This window comes from Hyla sarda, unplaced genomic scaffold (assembly GCF_029499605.1).
Source record: "Hyla sarda isolate aHylSar1 unplaced genomic scaffold, aHylSar1.hap1 scaffold_598, whole genome shotgun sequence".
NCBI lineage: Eukaryota > Metazoa > Chordata > Amphibia > Anura > Hylidae > Hyla > Hyla sarda.
The window spans coordinates 68,795-91,404 of NW_026610612.1; the positions used below are offsets into that span (position 1 = coordinate 68,795).

The window sequence follows — 22,610 nt, forward strand, 5'->3', positions numbered from 1 at the left end:
CATCCCTTCCCCAATATCGCGCCACACCCCTACCCCTTAATTCCCTGGTTGAACTTGATGGACATATGTCTTTTTTCGACCGTACTAACTATGTAACTATGTATCATAACATGGGGGGGGGGGTCTCCTGGCTGTTCACACAGGTGTGTCATTGCTGTACATTGACCATGCATTGCTTCTGTGGTATTGCAAAGGCAAAGACAAATGCTTCCAGCCATCCATTGCACTAATGGATTGGTCATCAGCTGGCTGTCTATGTCCCGCATCAATATAGACCAAAGTACAGAGGGTTAGGCTATGCTATTGTGCACCTACCTGATGCATCAGAAGGTGCGAGGCCCTTGCTAAATTCTGTGCACAGACTTTGAGATCTATGCTTTAGACTGTATCTAAACCTGCTCCAACATGGACTGACATTCTGGCCTACTTTCAGCCGATGCGACTTGTCTGTCGCTGAACAGTCGCTTTTTATGTATTCAGCACCTATGTATAATGTTGTAAAAATGCTCTAGAAGCTAAAGTCGCAGAAATGTCACACATATTTGGCCTGCAACTTTCTGTGCGACAAATTCAGACAGGAAAAATCAGTATAAATCCTTAGAAAATTATCCCCCAGTGTCTCCATCTGCTGGCGGTATTGAATAAGCATTGCTGCACTGATGGGGTATGCATTAGACGAAAAAAAAGAAGAAAAAGAAGAATAATACGCCCAGAAAAGAGGCGAAAAGGAGAAAAACGTAAAAAAACGTGAAAAAAAAGTAAGAGGAAGAGAAGGGAAAAAAAGGTGGAAATGGGTTTAAAAGTGATTTCGGCGGAGAAATATATATATATATATATATATATATATATATATATATATATACGCGCACACACACACATATATATAAACGTATTCTCCGTTGAGATATTGCAGCCGCTGCTGTGTCCAGGCCCAGGAGCCTTAGCACTGTGCTGTGATGTCACTCAATACCACTGACATCACTAGGTGTAAACAACATCTCTCCTTTGCTGTGTATGTGACTATGGAGCTGTTTGGTGATGTCGTCTATTATGGCCTTCATAGAAGCAACAGGAGATTGTTGCATCCATCTAGAACCCTCAGAACTACAGTGCTATGATGTCACTCACTTCCACAGGCCTTGCAGAGTGTAAACAACAACAACCCAGCTTTGTTGTGTATGTAACCATAGGGATTTGTGATGTCACCCAGAACCTTCACAGCAGCAACAGCTTTATGAGGAGCATCAGCACTGCTCTGCCTGAGCAGAACCATCACCGCCATAGGTTGTCAAATAACCCGGATTTAACCCACACAGGTAAGTCCAATGGGGTGCAGGCATGTCCTCTATGCTTACAGCTTCCCGTGGGTGTTGGTTTGATACCGTTTGGGGACAGCCAAGGAGGCATCTGCAGGCAACAAAGGTAGGTGTGTGCTTGTGTGTGTGTTTCCTATGCAGATCCTAAGCCCAGTGTCACATGCAAGTAGGAGGAGTAAGAAGGGTTCCTGGCAAATCCGGGTTATGGATTGCATTTAAAAAGGCCCCGTGGGAGTGCAATGGGCCCCTGTCTTGCTGCTTAGCAATAATGGTATGGGTTTAGGTTCTGCTGTGTGTACTGGTGGTTGACTGCCCCCCAGCCCAGAGTGTGCATGGAAAATTGTCTGGCAGCCTCCCTGACAGCAAGCAGTGATAGTGCCCATGAAGGGCACCTTGTTGGGCCCGCCCCTTTCACGGTTATCGCTTCTCGGCCTTTTGGCTAAGATCAAGTGTAGTATCTGTTCTTATCAGTTTAATATCTGATACGTCCCCTATCTGGGGACCATATATTAAATGGATTTTTGAGAACGGGGGCCGATTTCGAAGCTTGCTTCCGTCGCCCTATGCATTGACCCGATATGGCAGTATCTTCGGGTACAGTGCACCACCCCCTTACAGGGTTAAAAAGAAAGATTCCTACTTTCATTGCTACCTGCTTGCTGGCTAGCCAGCTAGCCAGCCCTGTGGGCCTTGCTGCTGCTGCTGCAGCCAAAAAACAAAAGGTGGTGCTGCTGCTTCTTCTGCTTCTGCTTGTGTCTGGCCGCTGTTGGAGCGTCCAGGCACAGGACTTCTGCTGCTGCTGACTAAATGGCCTCCTTAATTGGATCATTTGAGTAGCCAGCACACCTGTGCAGGTAGGGCATGACATGATAGGCAGCTGCCTTGATAGCGGGTGGGTGCTGAATGTTCCTAATTGACAAAATAAGATTAATGCTTATGAAGAAATATAAAATCTCATCCCTTCCCCAATATCGCGCCACACCCCTACCCCTTAATTCCCTGGTTGAACTTGATGGACATATGTCTTTTTTCGACCGTACTAACTATGTAACTATGTATCATAACATGGGGGGGGGGGGTCTCCTGGCTGTTCACACAGGTGTGTCATTGCTGTACATTGACCATGCATTGCTTCTGTGGTATTGCAAAGGCAAAGACAAATGCTTCCAGCCATCCATTGCACTAATGGATTGGTCATCAGCTGGCTGTCTATGTCCCGCATCAATATAGACCAAAGTACAGAGGGTTAGGCTATGCTATTGTGCACCTACCTGATGCATCAGAAGGTGCGAGGCCCTTGCTAAATTCTGTGCACAGACTTTGAGATCTATGCTTTAGACTGTATCTAAACCTGCTCCAACATGGACTGACATTCTGGCCTACTTTCAGCCGATGTGACTTGTCTGTCGCTGAACAGTCGCTTTTTATGTATTCAGCACCTATGTATAATGTTGTAAAAATGCTCTAGAAGCTAAAGTCGCAGAAATGTCACACATATTTGGCCTGCAACTTTCTGTGCGACAAATTCAGACAGGAAAAATCAGTATAAATCCTTAGAAAATTATCCCCCAGTGTCTCCATCTGCTGGCGGTATTGAATAAGCATTGCTGCACTGATGGGGTATGCATTAGACGAAAAAAAAGAAGAAAAAGAAGAATAATACGCCCAGAAAAGAGGCGAAAAGGAGAAAAACGTAAAAAAACGTGAAAAAAAAGTAAGAGGAAGAGAAGGGAAAAAAAGGTGGAAATGGGTTTAAAAGTGATTTCGGCGGAGAAATATATATATATATATATATATATATATATATATATATATATATACGCGCACACACACACATATATATAAACGTATTCTCCGTTGAGATATTGCAGCCGCTGCTGTGTCCAGGCCCAGGAGCCTTAGCACTGTGCTGTGATGTCACTCAATACCACTGACATCACTAGGTGTAAACAACATCTCTCCTTTGCTGTGTATGTGACTATGGAGCTGTTTGGTGATGTCGTCTATTATGGCCTTCATAGAAGCAACAGGAGATTGTTGCATCCATCTAGAACCCTCAGAACTACAGTGCTATGATGTCACTCACTTCCACAGGCCTTGCAGAGTGTAAACAACAACAACCCAGCTTTGTTGTGTATGTAACCATAGGGATTTGTGATGTCACCTAGAACCTTCACAGCAGCGACAGCTTTATGAGGAGCATCAGCACTGCTCTGCCTGAGCAGAACCATCACCGCCATAGGTTGTCAAATAACCCGGATTTAACCCACACAGGTAAGTCCAATGGGGTGCAGGCATGTCCTCTATGCTTACAGCTTCCCGTGGGTGTTGGTTTGATAGCGTTTGGGGACAGCCAAGGAGGCATCTGCAGGCAACAAAGGTAGGTGTGTGCTTGTGTGTGTGTTTCCTATGCAGATCCTAAGCCCAGTGTCACATGCAAGTAGGAGGAGTAAGAAGGGTTCCTGGCAAATCCGGGTTATGGATTGCATTTAAAAAGGCCCCGTGGGAGTGCAATGGGCCCCTGTCTTGCTGCTTAGCAATAATGGTATGGGTTTAGGTTCTGCTGTGTGTACTGGTGGTTGACTGCCCCCCAGCCCAGAGTGTGCATGGAAAATTGTCTGGCAGCCTCCCTGACAGCAAGCAGTGATAGTGCCCATGAAGGGCACCTTGTTGGGCCCGCCCCTTTCACGGTTATCGCTTCTCGGCCTTTTGGCTAAGATCAAGTGTAGTATCTGTTCTTATCAGTTTAATATCTGATACGTCCCCTATCTGGGGACCATATATTAAATGGATTTTTGAGAACGGGGGCCGATTTCGAAGCTTGCTTCCGTCGCCCTATGCATTGACCCGATATGGCAGTATCTTCGGGTACAGTGCACCACCCCCTTACAGGGTTAAAAAGAAAGATTCCTACTTTCATTGCTACCTGCTTGCTGGCTAGCCAGCTAGCCAGCCCTGTGGGCCTTGCTGCTGCTGCTGCAGCCAAAAAACAAAAGGTGGTGCTGCTGCTGCTTCTGCTGCTTCTGCTTCTGCTTGTGTCTGGCCGCTGTTGGAGCGTCCAGGCACAGGACTTCTGCTGCTGCTGACTAAATGGCCTCCTTAATTGGATCATTTGAGTAGCCAGCACACCTGTGCAGGTAGGGCATGACATGATAGGCAGCTGCCTTGATAGCGGGTGGGTGCTGAATGTTCCTAATTGACAAAATAAGATTAATGCTTATGAAGAAATATAAAATCTCATCCCTTCCCCAATATCGCGCCACACCCCTACCCCTTAATTCCCTGGTTGAACTTGATGGACATATGTCTTTTTTCGACCGTACTAACTATGTAACTATGTATCATAACATGGGGGGGGGGGTCTCCTGGCTGTTCACACAGGTGTGTCATTGCTGTACATTGACCATGCATTGCTTCTGTGGTATTGCAAAGGCAAAGACAAATGCTTCCAGCCATCCATTGCACTAATGGATTGGTCATCAGCTGGCTGTCTATGTCCCGCATCAATATAGACCAAAGTACAGAGGGTTAGGCTATGCTATTGTGCACCTACCTGATGCATCAGAAGGTGCGAGGCCCTTGCTAAATTCTGTGCACAGACTTTGAGATCTATGCTTTAGACTGTATCTAAACCTGCTCCAACATGGACTGACATTCTGGCCTACTTTCAGCAGATGCGACTTGTCTGTCGCTGAACAGTCGCTTTTTATGTATTCAGCACCTATGTATAATGTTGTAAAAATGCTCTAGAAGCTAAAGTCGCAGAAATGTCACACATATTTGGCCTGCAACTTTCTGTGCGACAAATTCAGACAGGAAAAATCAGTATAAATCCTTAGAAAATTATCCCCCAGTGTCTCCATCTGCTGGCGGTATTGAATAAGCATTGCTGCACTGATGGGGTATGCATTAGACGAAAAAAAAGAAGAAAAAGAAGAATAATACGCCCAGAAAAGAGGCGAAAAGGAGAAAAACGTAAAAAAACGTGAAAAAAAAGTAAGAGGAAGAGAAGGGAAAAAAAGGTGGAAATGGGTTTAAAAGTGATTTCGGCGGAGAAATATATATATATATATATATATATATATATATATATATATATATATACGCGCACACACACACATATATATAAACGTATTCTCCGTTGAGATATTGCAGCCGCTGCTGTGTCCAGGCCCAGGAGCCTTAGCACTGTGCTGTGATGTCACTCAATACCACTGACATCACTAGGTGTAAACAACATCTCTCCTTTGCTGTGTATGTGACTATGGAGCTGTTTGGTGATGTCGTCTATTATGGCCTTCATAGAAGCAACAGGAGATTGTTGCATCCATCTAGAACCCTCAGAACTACAGTGCTATGATGTCACTCACTTCCACAGGCCTTGCAGAGTGTAAACAACAACAACCCAGCTTTGTTGTGTATGTAACCATAGGGATTTGTGATGTCACCTAGAACCTTCACAGCAGCGACAGCTTTATGAGGAGCATCAGCACTGCTCTGCCTGAGCAGAACCATCACCGCCATAGGTTGTCAAATAACCCGGATTTAACCCACACAGGTAAGTCCAATGGGGTGCAGGCATGTCCTCTATGCTTACAGCTTCCCGTGGGTGTTGGTTTGATACCGTTTGGGGACAGCCAAGGAGGCATCTGCAGGCAACAAAGGTAGGTGTGTGCTTGTGTGTGTGTTTCCTATGCAGATCCTAAGCCCAGTGTCACATGCAAGTAGGAGGAGTAAGAAGGGTTCCTGGCAAATCCGGGTTATGGATTGCATTTAAAAAGGCCCCGTGGGAGTGCAATGGGCCCCTGTCTTGCTGCTTAGCAATAATGGTATGGGTTTAGGTTCTGCTGTGTGTACTGGTGGTTGACTGCCCCCCAGCCCAGAGTGTGCATGGAAAATTGTCTGGCAGCCTCCCTGACAGCAAGCAGTGATAGTGCCCATGAAGGGCACCTTGTTGGGCCCGCCCCTTTCACGGTTATCGCTTCTCGGCCTTTTGGCTAAGATCAAGTGTAGTATCTGTTCTTATCAGTTTAATATCTGATACGTCCCCTATCTGGGGACCATATATTAAATGGATTTTTGAGAACGGGGGCCGATTTCGAAGCTTGCTTCCGTCGCCCTATGCATTGACCCGATATGGCAGTATCTTCGGGTACAGTGCACCACCCCCCTTACAGGGTTAAAAAGAAAGATTCCTACTTTCATTGCTACCTGCTTGCTGGCTAGCCAGCTAGCCAGCCCTGTGGGCCTTGCTGCTGCTGCTGCTGCAGCCAAAAAACAAAAGGTGGTGCTGCTGCTGCTTCTGCTGCTTCTGCTTCTGCTTGTGTCTGGCCGCTGTTGGAGCGTCCAGGCACAGGACTTCTGCTGCTGCTGACTAAATGGCCTCCTTAATTGGATCATTTGAGTAGCCAGCACACCTGTGCAGGTAGGGCATGACATGATAGGCAGCTGCCTTGATAGCGGGTGGGTGCTGAATGTTCCTAATTGACAAAATAAGATTAATGCTTATGAAGAAATATAAAATCTCATCCCTTCCCCAATATCGCGCCACACCCCTACCCCTTAATTCCCTGGTTGAACTTGATGGACATATGTCTTTTTTCGACCGTACTAACTATGTAACTATGTATCATAACATGGGGGGGGGGGTCTCCTGGCTGTTCACACAGGTGTGTCATTGCTGTACATTGACCATGCATTGCTTCTGTGGTATTGCAAAGGCAAAGACAAATGCTTCCAGCCATCCATTGCACTAATGGATTGGTCATCAGCTGGCTGTCTATGTCCCGCATCAATATAGACCAAAGTACAGAGGGTTAGGCTATGCTATTGTGCACCTACCTGATGCGTCAGAAGGTGCGAGGCCCTTGCTAAATTCTGTGCACAGACTTTGAGATCTATGCTTTAGACTGTATCTAAACCTGCTCCAACATGGACTGACATTCTGGCCTACTTTCAGCCGATGCGACTTGTCTGTCGCTGAACAGTCGCTTTTTATGTATTCAGCACCTATGTATAATGTTGTAAAAATGCTCTAGAAGCTAAAGTCGCAGAAATGTCACACATATTTGGCCTGCAACTTTCTGTGCGACAAATTCAGACAGGAAAAATCAGTATAAATCCTTAGAAAATTATCCCCCAGTGTCTCCATCTGCTGGCGGTATTGAATAAGCATTGCTGCACTGATGGGGTATGCATTAGACGAAAAAAAAGAAGAAAAAGAAGAATAATACGCCCAGAAAAGAGGCGAAAAGGAGAAAAACGTAAAAAAACGTGAAAAAAAAGTAAGAGGAAGAGAAGGGAAAAAAAGGTGGAAATGGGTTTAAAAGTGATTTTGGCGGAGAAATATATATATATATATATATATATATATATACGCGCACACACACACATATATATAAACGTATTCTCCGTTGAGATATTGCAGCCGCTGCTGTGTCCAGGCCCAGGAGCCTTAGCACTGTGCTGTGATGTCACTCAATACCACTGACATCACTAGGTGTAAACAACATCTCTCCTTTGCTGTGTATGTGACTATGGAGCTGTTTGGTGATGTCGTCTATTATGGCCTTCATAGAAGCAACAGGAGATTGTTGCATCCATCTAGAACCCTCAGAACTACAGTGCTATGATGTCACTCACTTCCACAGGCCTTGCAGAGTGTAAACAACAACAACCCAGCTTTGTTGTGTATGTAACCATAGGGATTTGTGATGTCACCTAGAACCTTCACAGCAGCGACAGCTTTATGAGGAGCATCAGCACTGCTCTGCCTGAGCAGAACCATCACCGCCATAGGTTGTCAAATAACCCGGATTTAACCCACACAGGTAAGTCCAATGGGGTGCAGGCATGTCCTCTATGCTTACAGCTTCCCGTGGGTGTTGGTTTGATACCGTTTGGGGACAGCCAAGGAGGCATCTGCAGGCAACAAAGGTAGGTGTGTGCTTGTGTGTGTGTTTCCTATGCAGATCCTAAGCCCAGTGTCACATGCAAGTAGGAGGAGTAAGAAGGGTTCCTGGCAAATCCGGGTTATGGATTGCATTTAAAAAGGCCCCGTGGGAGTGCAATGGGCCCCTGTCTTGCTGCTTAGCAATAATGGTATGGGTTTAGGTTCTGCTGTGTGTACTGGTGGTTGACTGCCCCCCAGCCCAGAGTGTGCATGGAAAATTGTCTGGCAGCCTCCCTGACAGCAAGCAGTGATAGTGCCCATGAAGGGCACCTTGTTGGGCCCGCCCCTTTCACGGTTATCGCTTCTCGGCCTTTTGGCTAAGATCAAGTGTAGTATCTGTTCTTATCAGTTTAATATCTGATACGTCCCCTATCTGGGGACCATATATTAAATGGATTTTTGAGAACGGGGGCCGATTTCGAAGCTTGCTTCCGTCGCCCTATGCATTGACCCGATATGGCAGTATCTTCGGGTACAGTGCACCACCCCCTTACAGGGTTAAAAAGAAAGATTCCTACTTTCATTGCTACCTGCTTGCTGGCTAGCCAGCTAGCCAGCCCTGTGGGCCTTGCTGCTGCTGCTGCAGCCAAAAAACAAAAGGTGGTGCTGCTGCTGCTTCTGCTGCTTCTGCTTCTGCTTGTGTCTGGCCGCTGTTGGAGCGTCCAGGCACAGGACTTCTGCTGCTGCTGACTAAATGGCCTCCTTAATTGGATCATTTGAGTAGCCAGCACACCTGTGCAGGTAGGGCATGACATGATAGGCAGCTGCCTTGATAGCGGGTGGGTGCTGAATGTTCCTAATTGACAAAATAAGATTAATGCTTATGAAGAAATATAAAATCTCATCCCTTCCCCAATATCGCGCCACACCCCTACCCCTTAATTCCCTGGTTGAACTTGATGGACATATGTCTTTTTTCGACCGTACTAACTATGTAACTATGTATCATAACATGGGGGGGGGGGTCTCCTGGCTGTTCACACAGGTGTGTCATTGCTGTACATTGACCATGCATTGCTTCTGTGGTATTGCAAAGGCAAAGACAAATGCTTCCAGCCATCCATTGCACTAATGGATTGGTCATCAGCTGGCTGTCTATGTCCCGCATCAATATAGACCAAAGTACAGAGGGTTAGGCTATGCTATTGTGCACCTACCTGATGCATCAGAAGGTGCGAGGCCCTTGCTAAATTCTGTGCACAGACTTTGAGATCTATGCTTTAGACTGTATCTAAACCTGCTCCAACATGGACTGACATTCTGGCCTACTTTCAGCCGATGCGACTTGTCTGTCGCTGAACAGTCGCTTTTTATGTATTCAGCACCTATGTATAATGTTGTAAAAATGCTCTAGAAGCTAAAGTCGCAGAAATGTCACACATATTTGGCCTGCAACTTTCTGTGCGACAAATTCAGACAGGAAAAATCAGTAAAAATCCTTAGAAAATTATCCCCCAGTGTCTCCATCTGCTGGCGGTATTGAATAAGCATTGCTGCACTGATGGGGTATGCATTAGACGAAAAAAAAGAAGAAAAAGAAGAATAATACGCCCAGAAAAGAGGCGAAAAGGAGAAAAACGTAAAAAAACGTGAAAAAAAAGTAAGAGGAAGAGAAGGGAAAAAAAGGTGGAAATGGGTTTAAAAGTGATTTCGGCGGAGAAATATATATATATATATATATATATATATATATATATATATATATATACGCGCACACACACACATATATATAAACGTATTCTCCGTTGAGATATTGCAGCCGCTGCTGTGTCCAGGCCCAGGAGCCTTAGCACTGTGCTGTGATGTCACTCAATACCACTGACATCACTAGGTGTAAACAACATCTCTCCTTTGCTGTGTATGTGACTATGGAGCTGTTTGGTGATGTCGTCTATTATGGCCTTCATAGAAGCAACAGGAGATTGTTGCATCCATCTAGAACCCTCAGAACTACAGTGCTATGATGTCACTCACTTCCACAGGCCTTGCAGAGTGTAAACAACAACAACCCAGCTTTGTTGTGTATGTAACCATAGGGATTTGTGATGTCACCTAGAACCTTCACAGCAGCGACAGCTTTATGAGGAGCATCAGCACTGCTCTGCCTGAGCAGAACCATCACCGCCATAGGTTGTCAAATAACCCGGATTTAACCCACACAGGTAAGTCCAATGGGGTGCAGGCATGTCCTCTATGCTTACAGCTTCCCGTGGGTGTTGGTTTGATACCGTTTGGGGACAGCCAAGGAGGCATCTGCAGGCAACAAAGGTAGGTGTGTGCTTGTGTGTGTGTTTCCTATGCAGATCCTAAGCCCAGTGTCACATGCAAGTAGGAGGAGTAAGAAGGGTTCCTGGCAAATCCGGGTTATGGATTGCATTTAAAAAGGCCCCGTGGGAGTGCAATGGGCCCCTGTCTTGCTGCTTAGCAATAATGGTATGGGTTTAGGTTCTGCTGTGTGTACTGGTGGTTGACTGCCCCCCAGCCCAGAGTGTGCATGGAAAATTGTCTGGCAGCCTCCCTGACAGCAAGCAGTGATAGTGCCCATGAAGGGCACCTTGTTGGGCCCGCCCCTTTCACGGTTATCGCTTCTCGGCCTTTTGGCTAAGATCAAGTGTAGTATCTGTTCTTATCAGTTTAATATCTGATACGTCCCCTATCTGGGGACCATATATTAAATGGATTTTTGAGAACGGGGGCCGATTTCGAAGCTTGCTTCCGTCGCCCTATGCATTGACCCGATATGGCAGTATCTTCGGGTACAGTGCACCACCCCCTTACAGGGTTAAAAAGAAAGATTCCTACTTTCATTGCTACCTGCTTGCTGGCTAGCCAGCTAGCCAGCCCTGTGGGCCTTGCTGCTGCTGCTGCAGCCAAAAAACAAAAGGTGGTGCTGCTGCTGCTTCTGCTGCTTCTGCTTCTGCTTGTGTCTGGCCGCTGTTGGAGCGTCCAGGCACAGGACTTCTGCTGCTGCTGACTAAATGGCCTCCTTAATTGGATCATTTGAGTAGCCAGCACACCTGTGCAGGTAGGGCATGACATGATAGGCAGCTGCCTTGATAGCGGGTGGGTGCTGAATGTTCCTAATTGACAAAATAAGATTAATGCTTATGAAGAAATATAAAATCTCATCCCTTCCCCAATATCGCGCAACACCCCTACCCCTTAATTCCCTGGTTGAACTTGATGGACATATGTCTTTTTTCGACCGTACTAACTATGTAACTATGTATCATAACATGGGGGGGGGGGGGTCTCCTGGCTGTTCACACAGGTGTGTCATTGCTGTACATTGACCATGCATTGCTTCTGTGGTATTGCAAAGGCAAAGACAAATGCTTCCAGCCATCCATTGCACTAATGGATTGGTCATCAGCTGGCTGTCTATGTCCCGCATCAATATAGACCAAAGTACAGAGGGTTAGGCTATGCTATTGTGCACCTACCTGATGCATCAGAAGGTGCGAGGCCCTTGCTAAATTCTGTGCACAGACTTTGAGATCTATGCTTTAGACTGTATCTAAACCTGCTCCAACATGGACTGACATTCTGGCCTACTTTCAGCCGATGCGACTTGTCTGTCGCTGAACAGTCGCTTTTTATGTATTCAGCACCTATGTATAATGTTGTAAAAATGCTCTAGAAGCTAAAGTCGCAGAAATGTCACACATATTTGGCCTGCAACTTTCTGTGCGACAAATTCAGACAGGAAAAATCAGTATAAATCCTTAGAAAATTATCCCCCAGTGTCTCCATCTGCTGGCGGTATTGAATAAGCATTGCTGCACTGATGGGGTATGCATTAGACGAAAAAAAAGAAGAAAAAGAAGAATAATACGCCCAGAAAAGAGGCGAAAAGGAGAAAAACGTAAAAAAACGTGAAAAAAAAGTAAGAGGAAGAGAAGGGAAAAAAAGGTGGAAATGGGTTTAAAAGTGATTTCGGCGGAGAAATATATATATATATATATATATATATATATATATATACGCGCACACACACACATATATATAAACGTATTCTCCGTTGAGATATTGCAGCCGCTGCTGTGTCCAGGCCCAGGAGCCTTAGCACTGTGCTGTGATGTCACTCAATACCACTGACATCACTAGGTGTAAACAACATCTCTCCTTTGCTGTGTATGTGACTATGGAGCTGTTTGGTGATGTCGTCTATTATGGCCTTCATAGAAGCAACAGGAGATTGTTGCATCCATCTAGAACCCTCAGAACTACAGTGCTATGATGTCACTCACTTCCACAGGCCTTGCAGAGTGTAAACAACAACAACCCAGCTTTGTTGTGTATGTAACCATAGGGATTTGTGATGTCACCTAGAACCTTCACAGCAGCGACAGCTTTATGAGGAGCATCAGAACTGCTCTGCCTGAGCAGAACCATCACCGCCATAGGTTGTCAAATAACCCGGATTTAACCCACACAGGTAAGTCCAATGGGGTGCAGGCATGTCCTCTATGCTTACAGCTTCCCGTGGGTGTTGGTTTGATACCGTTTGGGGACAGCCAAGGAGGCATCTGCAGGCAACAAAGGTAGGTGTGTGCTTGTGTGTGTGTTTCCTATGCAGATCCTAAGCCCAGTGTCACATGCAAGTAGGAGGAGTAAGAAGGGTTCCTGGCAAATCCGGGTTATGGATTGCATTTAAAAAGGCCCCGTGGGAGTGCAATGGGCCCCTGTCTTGCTGCTTAGCAATAATGGTATGGGTTTAGGTTCTGCTGTGTGTACTGGTGGTTGACTGCCCCCCAGCCCAGAGTGTGCATGGAAAATTGTCTGGCAGCCTCCCTGACAGCAAGCAGTGATAGTGCCCATGAAGGGCACCTTGTTGGGCCCGCCCCTTTCACGGTTATCGCTTCTCGGCCTTTTGGCTAAGATCAAGTGTAGTATCTGTTCTTATCAGTTTAATATCTGATACGTCCCCTATCTGGGGACCATATATTAAATGGATTTTTGAGAACGGGGGCCGATTTCGAAGCTTGCTTCCGTCGCCCTATGCATTGACCCGATATGGCAGTATCTTCGGGTACAGTGCACCACCCCCTTACAGGGTTAAAAAGAAAGATTCCTACTTTCATTGCTACCTGCTTGCTGGCTAGCCAGCTAGCCAGCCCTGTGGGCCTTGCTGCTGCTGCTGCAGCCAAAAAACAAAAGGTGGTGCTGCTGCTGCTTCTGCTGCTTCTGCTTCTGCTTGTGTCTGGCCGCTGTTGGAGCGTCCAGGCACAGGACTTCTGCTGCTGCTGACTAAATGGCCTCCTTAATTGGATCATTTGAGTAGCCAGCACACCTGTGCAGGTAGGGCATGACATGATAGGCAGCTGCCTTGATAGCGGGTGGGTGCTGAATGTTCCTAATTGACAAAATAAGATTAATGCTTATGAAGAAATATAAAATCTCATCCCTTCCCCAATATCGCGCCACACCCCTACCCCTTAATTCCCTGGTTGAACTTGATGGACATATGTCTTTTTTCGACCGTACTAACTATGTAACTATGTATCATAACATGGGGGGGGGGGGGGGGTCTCCTGGCTGTTCACACAGGTGTGTCATTGCTGTACATTGACCATGCATTGCTTCTGTGGTATTGCAAAGGCAAAGACAAATGCTTCCAGCCATCCATTGCACTAATGGATTGGTCATCAGCTGGCTGTCTATGTCCCGCATCAATATAGACCAAAGTACAGAGGGTTAGGCTATGCTATTGTGCACCTACCTGATGCATCAGAAGGTGCGAGGCCCTTGCTAAATTCTGTGCACAGACTTTGAGATCTATGCTTTAGACTGTATCTAAACCTGCTCCAACATGGACTGACATTCTGGCCTACTTTCAGCCGATGCGACTTGTCTGTCGCTGAACAGTCGCTTTTTATGTATTCAGCACCTATGTATAATGTTGTAAAAATGCTCTAGAAGCTAAAGTCGCAGAAATGTCACACATATTTGGCCTGCAACTTTCTGTGCGACAAATTCAGACAGGAAAAATCAGTATAAATCCTTAGAAAATTATCCCCCAGTGTCTCCATCTGCTGGCGGTATTGAATAAGCATTGCTGCACTGATGGGGTATGCATTAGACGAAAAAAAAGAAGAAAAAGAAGAATAATACGCCCAGAAAAGAGGCGAAAAGGAGAAAAACGTAAAAAAACGTGAAAAAAAAGTAAGAGGAAGAGAAGGGAAAAAAAGGTGGAAATGGGTTTAAAAGTGATTTCGGCGGAGAAATATATATATATATATATATATATATATATATATATATATACGCGCACACACACACATATATATAAACGTATTCTCCGTTGAGATATTGCAGCCGCTGCTGTGTCCAGGCCCAGGAGCCTTAGCACTGTGCTGTGATGTCACTCAATACCACTGACATCACTAGGTGTAAACAACATCTCTCCTTTGCTGTGTATGTGACTATGGAGCTGTTTGGTGATGTCGTCTATTATGGCCTTCATAGAAGCAACAGGAGATTGTTGCATCCATCTAGAACCCTCAGAACTACAGTGCTATGATGTCACTCACTTCCACAGGCCTTGCAGAGTGTAAACAACAACAACCCAGCTTTGTTGTGTATGTAACCATAGGGATTTGTGATGTCACCTAGAACCTTCACAGCAGCGACAGCTTTATGAGGAGCATCAGCACTGCTCTGCCTGAGCAGAACCATCACCGCCATAGGTTGTCAAATAACCCGGATTTAACCCACACAGGTAAGTCCAATGGGGTGCAGGCATGTCCTCTATGCTTACAGCTTCCCGTGGGTGTTGGTTTGATACCGTTTGGGGACAGCCAAGGAGGCATCTGCAGGCAACAAAGGTAGGTGTGTGCTTGTGTGTGTGTTTCCTATGCAGATCCTAAGCCCAGTGTCACATGCAAGTAGGAGGAGTAAGAAGGGTTCCTGGCAAATCCGGGTTATGGATTGCATTTAAAAAGGCCCCGTGGGAGTGCAATGGGCCCCTGTCTTGCTGCTTAGCAATAATGGTATGGGTTTAGGTTCTGCTGTGTGTACTGGTGGTTGACTGCCCCCCAGCCCAGAGTGTGCATGGAAAATTGTCTGGCAGCCTCCCTGACAGCAAGCAGTGATAGTGCCCATGAAGGGCACCTTGTTGGGCCCGCCCCTTTCACGGTTATCGCTTCTCGGCCTTTTGGCTAAGATCAAGTGTAGTATCTGTTCTTATCAGTTTAATATCTGATACGTCCCCTATCTGGGGACCATATATTAAATGGATTTTTGAGAACGGGGGCCGATTTCGAAGCTTGCTTCCGTCGCCCTATGCATTGACCCGATATGGCAGTATCTTCGGGTACAGTGCACCACCCCCTTACAGGGTTAAAAAGAAAGATTCCTACTTTCATTGCTACCTGCTTGCTGGCTAGCCAGCTAGCCAGCCCTGTGGGCCTTGCTGCTGCTGCTGCAGCCAAAAAACAAAAGGTGGTGCTGCTGCTGCTTCTGCTGCTTCTGCTTCTGCTTGTGTCTGGCCGCTGTTGGAGCGTCCAGGCACAGGACTTCTGCTGCTGCTGACTAAATGGCCTCCTTAATTGGATCATTTGAGTAGCCAGCACACCTGTGCAGGTAGGGCATGACATGATAGGCAGCTGCCTTGATAGCGGGTGGGTGCTGAATGTTCCTAATTGACAAAATAAGATTAATGCTTATGAAGAAATATAAAATCTCATCCCTTCCCCAATATCGCGCCACACCCCTACCCCTTAATTCCCTGGTTGAACTTGATGGACATATGTCTTTTTTCGACCGTACTAACTATGTAACTATGTATCATAACATGGGGGGGGGGGGTCTCCTGGCTGTTCACACAGGTGTGTCATTGCTGTACATTGACCATGCATTGCTTCTGTGGTATTGCAAAGGCAAAGACAAATGCTTCCAGCCATCCATTGCACTAATGGATTGGTCATCAGCTGGCTGTCTATGTCCCGCATCAATATAGACCAAAGTACAGAGGGTTAGGCTATGCTATTGTGCACCTACCTGATGCATCAGAAGGTGCGAGGCCCTTGCTAAATTCTGTGCACAGACTTTGAGATCTATGCTTTAGACTGTATCTAAACCTGCTCCAACATGGACTGACATTCTGGCCTACTTTCAGCCGATGTGACTTGTCTGTCGCTGAACAGTCGCTTTTTATGTATTCAGCACCTATGTATAATGTTGTAAAAATGCTCTAGAAGCTAAAGTCGCAGAAATGTCACACATATTTGGCCTGCAACTTTCTGTGCGACAAATTCAGACAGGAAAAATCAGTATAAATCCTTAGAAAATTATCCCCCAGTGTCTCCATCTGCTGGCGGTATTGAATAAGCATTGCTGCACTGATGGGGTATGCATTAGACGAAAAAAAAGAAGAAAAAGAAGAATAATACGCCCAGAAAAGAGGCGAAAAGGAGAAAAACGTAAAAAAACGTGAAAAAAAAGTAAGAGGAAGAGAAGGGAAAAAAAGGTGGAAATGGGTTTAAAAGTGATTTCGGCGGAGAAATATATATATATATATATATATATATATACGCGCACACACACACATATATATAAACGTATTCTCCGTTGAGATATTGCAGCCGCTGCTGTGTCCAGGCCCAGGAGCCTTAGCACTGTGCTGTGATGTCACTCAATACCACTGACATCACTAGGTGTAAACAACATCTCTCCTTTGCTGTGTATGTGACTATGGAGCTGTTTGGTGATGTCGTCTATTATGGCCTTCATAGAAGCAACAGGAGATTGTTGCATCCATCTAGAACCCTCAGAACTACAGTGCTATGATGTCACTCACTTCCACAGGCCTTGCAGAGTGTAAACAACAACAACCCAGCTTTGTTGTGTATGTAACCATAGGGATTTGTGATGTCACCTAGAACCTTCACAGCAGCGACAGCTTTATGAGGAGCATCAGCACTGCTCTGCCTGAGCAGAACCATCACCGCCATAGGTTGTCAAATAACCCGGATTTAACCCACACAGGTAAGTCCAATGGGGTGCAGGCATGTCCTCTATGCTTACAGCTTCCCGTGGGTGTTGGTTTGATACCGTTTGGGGACAGCCAAGGAGGCATCTGCAGGCAACAAAGGTAGGTGTGTGCTTGTGTGTGTGTTTCCTATGCAGATCCTAAGCCCAGTGTCACATGCAAGTAGGAGGAGTAAGAAGGGTTCCTGGCAAATCCGGGTTATGGATTGCATTTAAAAAGGCCCCGTGGGAGTGCAATGGGCCCCTGTCTTGCTGCTTAGCAATAATGGTATGGGTTTAGGTTCTGCTGTGTGTACTGGTGGTTGACTGCCCCCCAGCCCAGAGTGTGCATGGAAAATTGTCTGGCAGCCTCCCTGACAGCAAGCAGTGATAGTGCCCATGAAGGGCACCTTGTTGGGCCCGCCCCTTTCACGGTTATCGCTTCTCGGCCTTTTGGCTAAGATCAAGTGTAGTATCTGTTCTTATCAGTTTAATATCTGATACGTCCCCTATCTGGGGACCATATATTAAATGGATTTTTGAGAACGGGGGCCGATTTCGAAGCTTGCTTCCGTCGCCCTATGCATTGACCCGATATGGCAGTATCTTCGGGTACAGTGCACCACCCCCTTACAGGGTTAAAAAGAAAGATTCCTACTTTCATTGCTACCTGCTTGCTGGCTAGCCAGCTAGCCAGCCCTGTGGGCCTTGCTGCTGCTGCTGCAGCCAAAAAACAAAAGGTGGTGCTGCTGCTGCTTCTGCTGCTTCTGCTTCTGCTTGTGTCTGGCCGCTGTTGGAGCGTCCAGGCACAGGACTTCTGCTGCTGCTGACTAAATGGCCTCCTTAATTGGATCATTTGAGTAGCCAGCACACCTGTGCAGGTAGGGCATGACATGATAGGCAGCTGCCTTGATAGCGGGTGGGTGCTGAATGTTCCTAATTGACAAAATAAGATTAATGCTTATGAAGAAATATAAAATCTCATCCCTTCCCCAATATCGCGCCACACCCCTACCCCTTAATTCCCTGGTTGAACTTGATGGACATATGTCTTTTTTCGACCGTACTAACTATGTAACTATGTATCATAACATGGGGGGGGGGGTCTCCTGGCTGTTCACACAGGTGTGTCATTGCTGTACATTGACCATGCATTGCTTCTGTGGTATTGCAAAGGCAAAGAGAAATGCTTCCAGCCATCCATTGCACTAATGGATTGGTCATCAGCTGGCTGTCTATGTCCCGCATCAATATAGACCAAAGTACAGAGGGTTAGGCTATGCTATTGTGCACCTACCTGATGCATCAGAAGGTGCGAGGCCCTTGCTAAATTCTGTGCACAGACTTTGAGATCTATGCTTTAGACTGTATCTAAACCTGCTCCAACATGGACTGACATTCTGGCCTACTTTCAGCCGATGCGACTTGTCTGTCGCTGAACAGTCGCTTTTTATGTATTCAGCACCTATGTATAATGTTGTAAAAATGCTCTAGAAGCTAAAGTCGCAGAAATGTCACACATATTTGGCCTGCAACTTTCTGTGCGACAAATTCAGACAGGAAAAATCAGTAAAAATCCTTAGAAAATTATCCCCCAGTGTCTCCATCTGCTGGCGGTATTGAATAAGCATTGCTGCACTGATGGGGTATGCATTAGACGAAAAAAAAGAAGAAAAAGAAGAATAATACGCCCAGAAAAGAGGCGAAAAGGAGAAAAACGTAAAAAAACGTGAAAAAAAAGTAAGAGGAAGAGAAGGGAAAAAAAGGTGGAAATGGGTTTAAAAGTGATTTCGGCGGAGAAATATATATATATATATATATATATATATATATATATATATATATATATACGCGCACACACACACATATATATAAACGTATTCTCCGTTGAGATATTGCAGCCGCTGCTGTGTCCAGGCCCAGGAGCCTTAGCACTGTGCTGTGATGTCACTCAATACCACTGACATCACTAGGTGTAAACAACATCTCTCCTTTGCTGTGTATGTGACTATGGAGCTGTTTGGTGATGTCGTCTATTATGGCCTTCATAGAAGCAACAGGAGCAACAGCAATAATGGTATGGGTTTAGGTTCTGCTGTGTGTACTGGTGGTTGACTGCCCCCCAGCCCAGAGTGTGCATGGAAAATTGTCTGGCAGCCTCCCTGACAGCAAGCAGTGATAGTGCCCATGAAGGGCACCTTGTTGGGCCCGCCCCTTTCACGGTTATCGCTTCTCGGCCTTTTGGCTAAGATCAAGTGTAGTAATACAGGAGATCTGGTCAGAAGGTACTCGGGTACCCCTCTCCTCGGCCTTGTGGGATCGCCCAGGTTTATTGCCTGGGCTTCACCCACTTGTTGCTATTGGGGAGAGGGCCTAGTCCCAGGGTAACGAGTGGCGATCGCCTCTCAAGACCTTCGGGTGGAGAGAGGTTAGAACCATGGATGATGATCCGGATCCAGGTTCTGTGCCGGCATACGCAAGGATCAAAAACACCGTGAGAGTCATTCTCACGGATGATACCAAAAGGGCGGACGATTTGAAATTCGTAGTAGAGGACGTGCTCGGAGGAGTTTTCGGAATACAGAAGGGCGAGATATTGGCAATCCAGGACTACCCGAAGCGTAAAATTTTTGATGTGGCGTTCACACAAAATGGCATCCACAGAGATTTTGTTACCAGAGCTGCTGCGAGTAAAGACAAAAAGCTTCAGGGTGTCCGGATTATTGAGCACGTTCTAGACGATATTAAGCTGGTGGTAGTAAAGATGTATTCCCCTTTCGCCAACCTACACGATGTTGAGTTGTTTTTACAAGTCTATTTTAGTAAGGTTGAGTGCAGAGGAAAAATCATGAACAGCTGTGGCATCTGGACATCTAAGTGGAGATTTCAGGTTACATGCAAAAAAGATGACAGATTGCCAGGGGGAATACAACTACCACCAGCTCGTTTTAAAATAAATAATATGTGTGGCGACCTCTTTTATGCGGGGATGCCAAGCTACTGCAGGAAGTGTCACAGATATGGACACACAAAAGAAAACTGTGAAAGTACATGCAAAAAATGTGGTAGCACACAGCACGAGACAGAGAAATGCACAAGAGGAGGGAGGTGCAATTTCTGTCAACAATTCGGTCACCTTTTCCCCTCTTGTCCCCACAGACATAGGACGGAGCAGCAGTGGCAACCCTGGAGGCAGCAAGGACAGCAACCGGGACACCAGCCGAGGCAAGCAGAGCCAGTGATTACCCCCCCACAAGAGGTAAGCGGTGAGATGGAGAAGGAGAAAGACCCCCCTCAGGCAAAAGGAGGGGACCCTAAAGAGCAGAGGATGGCCAAAAAACGTGCAAGTGGTGAAAAAACTGGCCCCCAGGAGCATGCTGGGTTAAGAGAGGAGCGGACGGCGGCTGAATCCGCTCCTCAGCAACCTCTGGCTCAGGGTCCCCCTGAGAGCGATGATCCGGGTGGAGAGGTGAGTGTCAAAAGGCGGAGGGGCTCCAGAAGACTCTATTCGGAGGCGGTCCAGGGGGAGCCGATGGAAGTACCTGCGGATGCAGGGAACCCAAGTGACGTTCCTCCACAGGTCCCCATAGGGGATACCCCCCCTCCTCCCTGCCAGGAGGAGGTTTCAGGGGTGACCGTCTCTGAGGTACCAGAGACGGAACTAAGTGAACACCCGACCCCTATGGAGGGGCAAGAGGTGGAAGAACCCAATGAGTCTGGAGCCCTGATTGCCAGGATGCCCGAGAACAACTATGCCTCAATCATGATGGAGGAGGGGGGTCGGCTGAGTGATGGTGCCTCCTCTCCTGCTTCCTCTATGCGTACAGTTGAGTCAGATTTTGGGGGGTATGAGGCTTCGGAGGGGGAATCAGAGGTGTAAGACATTTTCTTGTACATTCCCATGGCTGAGTTGTCCGGTCTGTCCTTGAACGTGAGAAGTGTGAGCGCCAGAGTAAGAAGGGTTGCCCTATTTAATTACTTGTCGGTTTTTGCTGCTTCCGTCCTTTTCCTGCAGGAATGTGGCATCCCGCACAGATTAAATTATAAAGAATATGAAGATGATTGGGTGCACGGTCCATCAGTCTGGTCTGGATCAAATGAGTCCAGATCAGCAGGGGTCGCCATACTTTTTAAAGGGAACATTTTAATTGAGAGTTTTAACGAAATTTTACCAGGCAGAATTTTATTGGTCAGCGCTTTTATTAATGGTATTAAATGGCAGTTTTTAAATTTTTATGGTTCTCCTGATAAGAATGAAAGAATAAAAATGTTGGAGATTTTACCCCTTTTTATTAACAATTCTAGTCCTCTTGTTTTATCAGGTGATTTTAATTGTATTTTAAGGGGAGAACGCCGTTTTTCGAACGCAGTGAGTAGGAACTATGATAAGACGTCTTTTATGTTAAAAAACTTGATTTTAGATTTTAATCTCACTGATGTTTTTAAAAAATGTAATTTTAACGTACCAGAGGAAGACGGTGTTACCTGGAGCAATGCAAGCTGTAGCTCCAGGATAGATTTTATTTTTTGTTCTTATCAAGTACTGCCTTTTAACTGTGATCTTTTTACCAATGTTTTTTCTGACCATAAATTATTGTATTTTAAAGTTAAAAGTGATTTTAAAAGGAGAACTGGTAGGAATGCCTGGAAGTTAAACGTGTCCCTTTTAGAAGATCCGCAGGTTTTATCAGATTTTATCACCTTTTACAAGGAATGCAGACGAGTAAAAGACCCCAACACTCCCACCAGTATCTGGTGGGAAAAATGAAACTAAAAATAAAAGAATTTTTTATCCGTGTTGGGGTTAGGAAAGCTAAAGAAAAACGTGAATTTTATAATATCCTAAATACTCGTCTGCAAACCCTGTACAAATTCAGAGCACATGGGATGGAGGTGGAGAAGGAGGTACATGATCTTAAAAAAGAAATAACTAAGTGCCTGGAGCAGAAAGGAAAAGAAATTATCTTTAGGTCTCGAATACAGCATCTTGAGGAAAACGAGACCTGCTCCAGGTATTTTTTTAAGAAAATACATGAAAATAGAAGGTTAATAGAAAACATTGAAGGAGTGAATGATGTACAGGGTATTTTAAAAAAGGTGCAAGAGTTTTATGCGGATCTTTTTAATGTAAAACACATTGATGAATGTTTTATGAATGACTCGTTAAAGGAGATCACCAATTTTTTAGATCCTGTCTCACAGTCTTTTTTATTGCAGAATATTTCAGAGCAGGAGATTTTAGAGACCGTCAAGAGTTTTAAAACAGGTAAAGTGCCTGGGCCGGATGGTATACCCATTGAATTTTATGTTACTTTTTATGGTATTTTAAAAGAAGATTTGTTCTCCCTTTTTACGGAAGTCTTTAAGTCTAA

The 22,610-nt window shown here is 45.7% G+C and overlaps 8 non-coding genes and 1 pseudogene across 8 annotated transcripts; all 9 read left to right on the forward strand.

The window, feature by feature from the left end:
• The first annotated feature begins 1,735 nt into the window (after positions 1-1,735).
• Positions 1,736-1,926, forward strand: LOC130340660 (U2 spliceosomal RNA). The gene has a single exon (XR_008880736.1). It is a non-coding gene; the product is annotated as a U2 spliceosomal RNA (small nuclear RNA).
• Positions 1,927-4,009: 2,083 nt separating this feature from the next.
• On the forward strand, positions 4,010-4,200 carry LOC130340661 (U2 spliceosomal RNA). Its single transcript, XR_008880737.1, has one exon. It is a non-coding gene; the product is annotated as a U2 spliceosomal RNA (small nuclear RNA).
• Positions 4,201-6,293: 2,093 nt separating this feature from the next.
• Positions 6,294-6,484, forward strand: LOC130340662 (U2 spliceosomal RNA). The gene has a single exon (XR_008880738.1). It is a non-coding gene; the product is annotated as a U2 spliceosomal RNA (small nuclear RNA).
• A 2,081-nt stretch (positions 6,485-8,565) lies between these two features.
• Positions 8,566-8,756, forward strand: LOC130340663 (U2 spliceosomal RNA). Its single transcript, XR_008880739.1, has one exon. It is a non-coding gene; the product is annotated as a U2 spliceosomal RNA (small nuclear RNA).
• A 2,093-nt stretch (positions 8,757-10,849) lies between these two features.
• On the forward strand, positions 10,850-11,040 carry LOC130340665 (U2 spliceosomal RNA). The gene has a single exon (XR_008880741.1). It is a non-coding gene; the product is annotated as a U2 spliceosomal RNA (small nuclear RNA).
• Positions 11,041-13,125: 2,085 nt separating this feature from the next.
• Positions 13,126-13,316, forward strand: LOC130340667 (U2 spliceosomal RNA). The gene has a single exon (XR_008880742.1). It is a non-coding gene; the product is annotated as a U2 spliceosomal RNA (small nuclear RNA).
• A 2,092-nt stretch (positions 13,317-15,408) lies between these two features.
• LOC130340668 (U2 spliceosomal RNA) lies at positions 15,409-15,599 on the forward strand. Its single transcript, XR_008880743.1, has one exon. It is a non-coding gene; the product is annotated as a U2 spliceosomal RNA (small nuclear RNA).
• A 2,076-nt stretch (positions 15,600-17,675) lies between these two features.
• Positions 17,676-17,866, forward strand: LOC130340669 (U2 spliceosomal RNA). The gene has a single exon (XR_008880744.1). It is a non-coding gene; the product is annotated as a U2 spliceosomal RNA (small nuclear RNA).
• A 1,597-nt stretch (positions 17,867-19,463) lies between these two features.
• On the forward strand, positions 19,464-19,596 carry LOC130340637 (U2 spliceosomal RNA; annotated as a pseudogene).
• The last annotated feature ends 3,014 nt before the right edge of the window (positions 19,597-22,610 follow it).